We start from the raw sequence: 10,707 nt of genomic DNA, 5'->3' as shown, positions 1-10,707 counted from the left end.
TTTTTCCCTTTTTTTTTTTTTTTTTTTTGCTCCTTCCTTTCTTTTTTTAATAGGTGCAAGAACTGGATCAATCATAATCCTTTGTTCATAACACACCATTATCACTGACTCACACCAAAGGATTCAAAGTCCCTTAAACAAGATGAATTACAGCAGAATAGAATCCTAGCTTAGGGTTAGATTACAAAGTCAGTGTACACAGCCCAAATCACCTAAATCTAACTAGAAGTTTCCTTATATCAAGCATAAAGTACAGTGTACATGATTTTGATCAAGAACCCTGGATAATAGTTATTATGCATGTCAAAGTTTGAGAATCAATTAGCTAGAATAATGGAAGAAATAAAAATCATCTAAGCAGGCTTCTGATCATTTCAACTTTTCTGCTGCTGTGACAAATGTCAATATTTGGCAGTTAAGACGAGATTGGTAGAGAATTCCAAAATGATCTTATTCCTTTAAGATTTGTTTTATTCTGTTGGTTTTTCTTTTAGGATCTCTCAAGTTTTCTTTGTTTCTATTTTTTTAATTTTAGAATAGTTTTAGATTTAGAGAAAAGTTGTGATTGTTGATATGGTTTGGCTGTGTCCCCACCTAAATCTCATCTTGAATTGTAATGCTCATGATCCCCAAGTATCAAGGGAGGGACCAGTAATCCCCACGTGCCATGTGTCGAGGGAGGGAGGTGATTGGATTATGGGGGTGGTTATCCCCATGCTGTTCTTGTAATAGTGAATGAGTTCTCACAAGATCTGATGATTTTTTAAGTGTTTGGCAAGTTCCTCCTTGGGTCACTCTTCTCTGTCCTGCCCCCATATGAAGAAGGTCCTTGCTTCCCCTTCACCTTCTGCTATGATTGTAAGTTTCCATTGTAAGTTTCCTGAGGCCTCCCCAGCCATGTGGAACTGTGATTCAGTTAAAGCTCTTTTCTTTATAAATTATCCAGTCTCAGGCAGTTCTTTATAGCAGTGTGAAAATGGACTAATACAATTGTATAGCGTTCCCATGTACCTCACATCCAGTTTTTTCTCATTGTAAACATTTTTATTAGTATGATACATTTGTAACAATTCATGAAGTAATATTGATACATCAGTATTTACTTAAGTTTTTAATTTATGCATATTTTCTCAATTTTTACCAACTATCCTTGTTCTGTTCCAGGAGCTCATGCAGGATCCCACATTACATTTAACTATTATGTCTCCTTAGGCTCTTTGTGACTGTAACAGTTTCTTAGAATTTCCTTGTTTCCAATGACCTTGCCAGTTTTGAGTAGTACTGTTCAGGTATTTAGTAGAATGTCCTTTAATTGGTATTATCTGATGTTTTATCATAATCAGATTAGAATTATGGGCTTTTAGAAAGAAAATTACAGAGGCAGAGTGCCAGTCTCACCACATCATATCAAGCATGCATACTGTAAACTTGACTTATCACTGCTGATGTTAACCTGGCATTCCCACCAGCAATGAATGAGAGATCCTGTTGCTCTGCATCTTTGTCAACTAGCAATTAATATTGTAAGTTTTTTGGATTTCAAACATTCTAATACATGTGTAGTGGTATCTCATTGTTCTTTTAACATATATATCAGGTTGAGCACCCTTTTCATGCTTATTTTCCATCTGAATGTGTTCTTTGGTGAGGCGTTGCTCAGGTTTTTGGCCAACTTTTTGAGTTTTTTGTTTCCTTATTGTTGACTTTTAGAAGGTTTTTTTTAGTATATTTTGGGGATACAAGTCTTTGATCAAATATGTGATTTGATTTTCTCCCAGTCAGTGAGCTGTATTTTTACTCTCTTGAAAGTATCTTTCACAGAGCAAAGTCTTAATTTTAATGTCTAACTTATCAATTTTTCTTTCATAGGTCAAGCTTCTGATATTATATTAAAGAATTCATCTCCAAACCCAAGATCACATAGATTTTCTCCTATATTTTCTTCTGTAAGTTTTATCATTTTGCATTTTGCATTTAGGTCTATGATCCATTTTGAGTTCAATTTTGTGTGTAAGGTTCGTGGCTTGGCCTCAAATTGTTCCATATTCCGTGCTGTTTTATGTGTATGTGTTGGAATAGAAGGGTGAGGTGGTGGGGAGGGCAGTGGTGCAAGACCAGGGTCTGAATTAGATGAATAAATGATGTGATCCTATTGTGTTCACTATGAGGACATTTCATTTTTTTTTTTCACAGTTCCTCCAGGGAAGCAGTGAAGTAGTGTAAACAAATTTTCCAAGGACTACTTTGGTGTCCTCATTTTCCTCTGAGAAAAATGCCTGCCTGAACTTTATGAGTCTCTTTTGGAGGTCAAAAGAGATTATAAAAAATTAAGGCACTTTGAGAAATTCAAAGGCCAGTACAAATGTAATTTAACAAATGCCACTTTATAATGAACAATCTTCCTTCAGGCTCCCTTCTTACACCATGCCTGGGAGGAAGAATCATTCCCTTACTTATGGGAGAACTTTACATGGTATAAACATTCATTCTAGAGAGCATTTCCCCATCAAGCCACAGGCTGATGCTCTAACTGGTGTTCCCTGCAAAGCAATTTGATAAGATTAAGTATCCCCACCCTCAATGTGTTTCTCCCTCCCCCACTTTCCTTTTCTGAAAAGGACCGCGTGAAACCACATGGAAATGATACATTTGCACGCTATTCAGAAAACATCTCGGCTGTCTGGGCTTGGCAGTGGATAAGCCCCTATTTTGAGCTCTCTTCAACTCACCATGCTCTGCCTAGAGGAGGCAGAAATCATCCTTTGCCTCCACCTCCACATTGTAAGTTGAATGTCAGCCACAATCCCTGGCCACAGAGCCGTCTACGAAGTAGATATCAGCCCTACATCATCCAAATCATCTGCCAAGTCATATCCCAGGGGGTCGGTGGCATGGAGTCACATTCATCCTGGAAACTCGAGTTTGGCAATGGCAAACTCGTCACTAAATGAAAAGCTAGCCAATTCTTGAGCTTTTGTCTTCTTTCTGAGTTTCTGTAAGTCCAAAATTCCCTTTCAATAAAAAGAGGAAAGTTGGATTCTTGGCCCACATGTATCCTCAACACATTGCCAAATCATTCTAGCTTTGAAATGAATTACCTAATGCTTACAAAATATGAAATCTTTCTGAACCTTCTCAAATCAAACTGGAAAGAAAAATACTTCAGATTGAAGATTTCAAATGCGAGATCTGAATAATGACTCAGTTCCTTCCTTCCATAAGCAAACTGCTAGTTTTCAAGTATAAAATATTCCCTAATAAGCAAAAGCAATGACTGTTTTCTGGAAAAGAAAATACAGATGAGTAATGATACATTCAATATTGATATTTCCATTAACCTGAAATCCCATTAAAGACATTTGTAATTAATTACAAATATATTTTGAACACAGAAGATTTAACAAGAATACCATGTGCACATTACATTCTAATTCCATTGATCTAGGTCTTTCTATCTCTGGAAACAACGTATGTAATGAATACCTAACCTTTGCTATGTGAAATGAGGGACTAAATGAAGCTCACATTTAAATGTAACTGAAGATGTGTCAAGTGAGTTGTAAGTGAATAAAGCATGTCAGAATGATTATTTTCTAAAGGTGACAGACACTGAAGCCGTATTTCCAGGTATGTGGAGAAGCTATTAAAATTCTTGCAAGGTCTATCAGGTTCAGAGAATGACACTGGAAATTTATTACAGATGCCAAATTCAGTCGTATTCTGAAGCGTGTTAATGTTTCCCACTGCAGACTCCTATAAAACATATTTCAAGATCTTTACAGGGAAAAAATGTGTTTATGAAAATCACAGGGCCTCCAAAGAGGAAATAGAATAAATGAGAGAGAGAGAGAGAGTGTGTGTGTGTGTGTGTGTGTATGGTGTGTGGAGTGTGTATATGAATTGCTGTATTATCAGATGAGATAAACTATAGACTCTAATATAGCCCTATCTATGTTCTTTACCTTCCAAAGGATCATATACCCAGTGTGTTCAACAAAGCTTCAACGAACTACTCTAGTATTAGTCTTTCTTATTTTTATCTATGCTTCTTCCATGGCCTTGTTTGGTCCCGGGGTAACCAGACAGCCAAACAAGCTTCTGTTTATTTGACTGTTTTCCAAATACCCTTCAAACATACAAACTCTCCACTATAAAACCTATGTGAACAGAAAGGAATCATGGATAAATAGATCTTTCAGTTTCTCTCTGTAATTCCTTTCACTCTTTCCCACTGTCTTTTGTTTGTTCGTTGGTTTATTTGGTTTATTTGGGGGCTGAATGGCTGTTTGCTTGCTTACAGCAGGTCGAGACACTTGTTTTATTTATTTTAATTTAAGGTGTTATACTTTAAACTGTGTTTAACGTCATTAGCTCTGTCCAAGGATGATATAAGTTAAGAAATATTCCTCCCAGTGGCACACTTGTCCCCATATAGATGTAGGTAACTGATTCTGCACTAACCTAGCAGAACTATTCTAGGAAGAATATATAGAAATTGCATTTACTTTGTTAAAGACTTTCATCACAGAGGGGGAACTCTGATGGGAAAGACTCAAAGGGCCAATGTGCTTGTGAAGTACAAGGGATCAAGCAATGCACTATAAGACTAGGGCTGTAGTATGTTATCACACCCCAGTGAAAAATAAAACTCCTGTGCCGTAGCTGTTTTGCAACAAGTCATTGATTATTGGGAAAACTGATTTCACCTGTTATCTGGCGGTATGTAATTAACATAAATAAGAATGTGTTACCCTGTGGTTGGATCACAGAACATCAGGATTCTATCCGATATCAAGAAGAAAACAAAAAGAGGAAATTACAGTTCAATTCTTAATCCCAGTCTTGCAGGATACTTAAATCATTGTCTATGATCCATTCATGCAGATTAACTGGCAGTCACACCACACTACAGAGAGGTAACTAGTAAACAGCTTTAGATCCAAGTCAGCAGTATGGGCAAAGGACCACCTCTGAACTGCTCTGTTATGCTCCTGTCATATCATGCCCCTGGCTTGGAGGAATCTTAGGTAAATGTGTAGACTCATGTGCTTCTCATGGGTATCAAAGGTTTTTTTCATCACTACTAGTGGCTAAGATTACTAATCACCCTACAACAGGATAAAAGAGTAAACACAAAGCCTGTGATACATGCCTGAATTTTTTCTAAGCCACCATTTTTCACCAGGTCTCACTAACCAGGAGATCCCCCTTTAGGTTCAGACCCCTCCTCCTGCCCATCTTCCTAACATTTAAGTCTTCTTTTTCACCAAACTTTAACCCACTCTCCACCATCAAGGCCACATTCTTCTCTAAGGCTTGAAGAAACAGTGTGGAACATGCAAGAAATAATAAAAATCACATAATCAAATATATCTATATTTCTCCATTAATGCAAGAATATGTCACTGAGAACAAATAGACCACCTAGAAAGTACAGAATAAGAATATACTCCCCACAAGAAGCACAGAAAGCTAGAATGGGAAAAGATGAACAGTTTTCTTGAACCCTTACAGTTTTATTTTTTAGTCTGCTGGGCAATTTACAACCTGGAAGTTAGTAATAATTGGTGGCAATTTGCTGGTGACAGTCATGTGAATGTGCTTGTATCTGAGTGGCTGGAGGCCCCGCACATCGCCTTATCTTGTTTATGTGCCAGGTCTGTGACCTGTGTCAAAAACACACCAACACATCCATCGATCATTTACCTCAGGGGGTTTTTCATATATGCCTACAACAGTATCACTTCTGTTGCCCTCTTTTTTTTGTAGCCTCACTCAAATACTTTTTAGTGTGCTACCTACAATATGGGATATGGGTCTTCAAAGAAAGAAACCCATCCAGAAAGAAAGCGTACACCTGCTGTTTGAAGCTGATGGTGTATTGTTGGTAGATGACAAAAAGAAACTGAACTCCTCAACTCCTATTTTGCTTTTGTCCTCATAGTCAAGGGAAAAGATATTTAGACAAAAATGAGTAGAACAAACATTGGTTACCTGGAAATTGAAGCTCTTGATGAGAAAAGGGGTTGTAAGGGAGCGCCTGTAGTCTACAAATAAGTTCAAATCTCTTGACCTGAGAATTACATTTCAGGTTACTGAGCAAACTTTCACTTGAGTTTGATAAACTACTATAGATAATATTTATAGGAGAAAAAGTGAAAGTTGCTGGAATACTGTAGATAATGTGATTTTCGTTTTCAAAAGTGGTAAGGTGTACTTAGTACAAAATTAAATTCCAGGCAGGACCCAAATATGAAAAGAAAGTACGTGAGCACCACTAATGCAGAGGTTGGTAAATTTTCATAAATGATTAAAAACAATCCCTTTCAGAAATGTGATTCAATAACACAAACCTTGGCCCCCATATATGGGACAAATAACTAAAATACAGGATGAGTATCCTCCCAAAATATGTACATGCACACAAACTAAATTTTACATACAGTCTCAGGAAGTTCATTACCCCCTTTAATTTCATTCATGACTTGACTAATGAGCTCATTAAAAAAAATCATATCCAATTAAAATAGTTTCTGCCTTAGCAAGGTTTCTAACTGATAAATCTATAAATAGGGTCAATAATGCATATATTAATTTAGACAACACATTTTGATAAACTCATATTCCTGTGAACAGGATGATAAAGAAGTGGGTTGACTATTCAAATTAGTTTGTTATCCCTTTAACAAATATTTACTAAGTACATTTTATGTGTCATTTACTATAGGCACTAGGGATAAGGTGAAGCCCAAAATAGACAAGATCCCAACATTTGAATACTTTGTAGCCTACTGGATAATTCAGACAACAGACAAAAAATAATTTCAGATAGTGATAAGTGGTATGGTATGAACAAAGTAAGCAACGTAATATGATAAACGGTGAGGTGTATGGGCAAAATATGTGGGCTATTTTGGTAGTCTAGATCAGTCTTTCTGATGTGTTCATACTTGATCTGAGACTTAAACCCTGTGAGGGTTTAAATGAGGAATGAGGGAAAGAATATCCTAGAGACAAAGACAAGAAGGTGTGAAGATCTGAAATAGAACAAACTTGGCTTATTCAAGGGAGAGAAAGGCCAAGGAAAATGGGAGATATAAGGTCAAAGGCCAAGGGAAGCCTTTAAATCTTGGTAAGAACTTTGGATTTCATGCTAAATGAGGTGGGAAGGTATTTGAGGATTTGAAACAGGACAGTAACATAATCTGACATGCATGGGTTGCAATGTGGCAAATAGATTATGCTAGGTGTTAAGAGCAGGGCTAGAGAGGGAGGAGTTGTTGCAGCCTGGCGTAGGACAGTGGTCATGGAGATGGAGAGAAGTGAATCTATTCACAATATGTTTTGAAGGATTTGCTGGCAGATTGGATATGGGAAATAAAAGAAAAGAAGCAACTTAAGATAACTCCTAGGTTGTTTTCTTGAGCAGCTAAGTGGGATAGGAAACCTATTTACAGATTTAGGAAAGACTGGGAAACAAACAAGTTGACTGGGAGGTGGAGAGGGAAGAAAACTAGAGTTAAATTAGTTTGTTATTAAATGATTATTATTAAGGATAGTACCACCTCATTAGAAAGCTTTAAGTAATATGGTAAGTGACTATATCCTTGACCTTGTCTTGCTCAATTTTTATTAATAGCATGGCTTAGAGAAGGAGAACTTGTCAAATCTATAAATAAAGAAATTTAAGACCGTATTTAGGTTGAAAGTATGCGCCAAATATAATAAAAATTAAATTTAAAAGGAAAAGTGTAAAGTCCTTCTCTTGGGTCCAAAACCTATATATTTAAATATAGGTTGGGAGAGATGTGGCTTGTAGCAACATGTGAAAAAAGACATTGGGTTTTGGTCAACTATAAATTCAAATTCCTAAGATGCAGCATATAAAGGACTTAGCAAATTGACTGGCACATAACCAATATTGAATCAACGGTATTTTTGTCATCATTATTATTGTCATTTTTATGGTTATTTTAAAAGTTTGAACCAATACATAATGTTTGTCAAAGAAACTGATGCAGCTTTAAGATGAATTAATAGAAATGGAGCATCTACAGTATGGGAAGTAATAATTTCAATTTATTCTCTACTGATTAAACCACTCTTGCATTATTATGCTTAACTATGTAGTAGTTATAGACATGCTGCCCTTAGGAAACCAATGGAAATGGTAAAGGGATTAATGGCACATCGTGTGAAGAATGTTAAGGAAATGAGGATATTTGGAAAAGAATAAAAAAGAACCATAGGGAACATTTGAAGAGCTCTCTTATAATAAGAAAGTGGACTTTGACTGTATGTCCCCAGGAGATAGAAAAAGGATGATTGTGTAAGAGTAATGAGGGGACAAATTTTGACTTGCTTAAAGAACTTTCTAATAGTCTGGGATTACCCATGAGAGAATGGGCTCCTTTGAGAGGTGGAAAGTTTTGTAATATGAGGGATATTCAAGAATTCATAGCTTCCTGGTGACAAGAGTGTTGGAGAGAGAATCAAAGAATAACAAGACTGTTACACTAGTGACTGTACAGATTCTTTCCTGCCCAGTGGTTCATGATCACTTTGTATATACAGAAGCATAATATACAATCTCAGTTTGATGTTTTTTCTTTTTTTGATAGAAAGCAACAAAATAGAAAATATCAGTCGTCTTTTAAATTTGAGAATATCAGACAATGAACACACACACACAGGCCCAATAAATGCTATATATTTGTCAAAATGTTATGTGGAAAATCCTTTCCCATAATCAGAATTGATGCATACAAAACATGGCAAGGGTGTTGGCCATGACCTCAAATTCCTGCCAGGAAGTAGCCAGTCTGTGAGTCAGTCTTCCTTATATATATATGGCATAGCCCTTACTCACATTTTTGCTTAGTAAATTATTTCTGCTATATTATAGTTGCAGAATTTCATTTGATTTATGAAGAAATGTTATGAAACCAAATGTGGGTTCCTCATTGAACCCATTATTTAAACAAAAAATAATTTACTTTACTAGATGACTTAGAGCCACAAACAAAATCTTATTAAATTTGGTTTATGGATCCAAAACCATTTATCAACTTCCACTTCCCAGTAGAATGGAAAATTCAACAGTTGTGTGAATTACCTCTAAGTTCCAGACTTGCACATCCAAATGACTACATAGCATTTCCACTTGAACGCTTGACAGAGTTCCCAAATTTAACATACCCCAAATCAGCTCTTGATTTATATCTCTAAAGCTTGTCACATCTCCAACCTCCCCACATAGGAAATTGTACCTCTATCCCTCTATCCATCTGTTGCTCATGCCAACACCCTAGAAGTCATCCTGAGATCTATCTTTTCCTCATCCCTTTCTCTGTAAGACTGACTGATTCTTCCTCCACAATGTATACGAAATCATTTCACTTCTTGCAATCTCCTTGGCCATTACCCTAGCCAAGATTACCATCACTCTTCTCCTGGTCCTCAATGGCAGCTCCCTGCCAGTCTTCCAGATGCTACTTTAAAGCATTCCTATGTATTCTCTTCAGAAATCAGCCAGAGATATTGACTTGGAATGTAAATCAAATTGTGTTATTTCTCGATTAAATTTCAACTGTTTCTCAACATAGAATATTAACTCCTTACCATGTCCCTCAGGCTTCAACTGATATGATATCTACCTATCTCTCCATTTTCATCTCATGCTTCTCATTTCTTCTCTCAATATGCTCCAATCTTCTTTCGAGTCTTCAAAAACATCAAGTTCTTGCCTGCCCTAGGTCCTCTAGATATTCTCTTTCCTCTTCCTAGCATATTTTGGCCCCATCTTTTCTCTTGGCTGGCTCAAACCATAGATTTCACCTTAAATTAACCCTTTTTGAAGAGGCTTCCTTGACAACCCTCTCAAAAGCTGATTCCCTGCCTGTGCCTCCCTCCTATCCTGGCCCACTATCTCTTGCTTACCACTCCCATCATTTCCTTCCAAGTATTTGTCACAATTTGTAATTATTTTACTGATGTACATATTTTACGTGTTTTTTCGCTCCAAACTATAAGCTCCAAAAGACAGGGGGCATCAGTTTTGTTTACTGCGCATTGGTCAAGTAAGTACAGCACAAAGCTAAGAGCGTAGGTTCTAAAGCTGGAGTGCCTGGGCTCAAATTCTACTTTGCTAATTCATAGCCTTTCTGACCTTGACTTCTCTGACTTCAGTGACATCTATGTGAAAGATGAAAAGAAAATGTACTTACCTCAAAGGTTTTTAGGATGACTAAATAAAGATATAAAGTGCTTTGTATATAGTAAACACACAATAAATATTAGCAATCATTATTTTAGTGCCCAGCATATATTAAGTACTGAATAAGCATTTGTAAAAGAATGATTTCCTCAACTAGTAGTCTTTATAAAAAATGTCAAAACTAACTGGAGATTATCTATAAGATTAAGAAATGACCTTTACCTGCAAGAGATTTATAACCCCAAGTCAATTGTCATTGCTGTTTTAATCTATTCACTCATTTTGGGTTGACTTCCCAAGTAGAATTTTTAACTCTTCCTCACCTTAAGCTCTCAAAGGACCACCCACAGCCTTCACTTTATACTACATCAAAACAATAAAAAGTATTTTTATGCTGTCTTAGTCTGTTTTGTGTTGTTGATAACAAAATATTACAGACTGGATAATTCATAAACCATAGAAGTTTATCTGGCTCAAGCTTCTGGAAGCTG

The sequence above is a fragment of the Mandrillus leucophaeus genome, unplaced genomic scaffold (genome assembly GCF_000951045.1).
Source record: "Mandrillus leucophaeus isolate KB7577 unplaced genomic scaffold, Mleu.le_1.0 Scaffold648, whole genome shotgun sequence".
NCBI lineage: Eukaryota > Metazoa > Chordata > Mammalia > Primates > Cercopithecidae > Mandrillus > Mandrillus leucophaeus.
Note: the sequence above shows the minus strand (reverse complement) of the source record.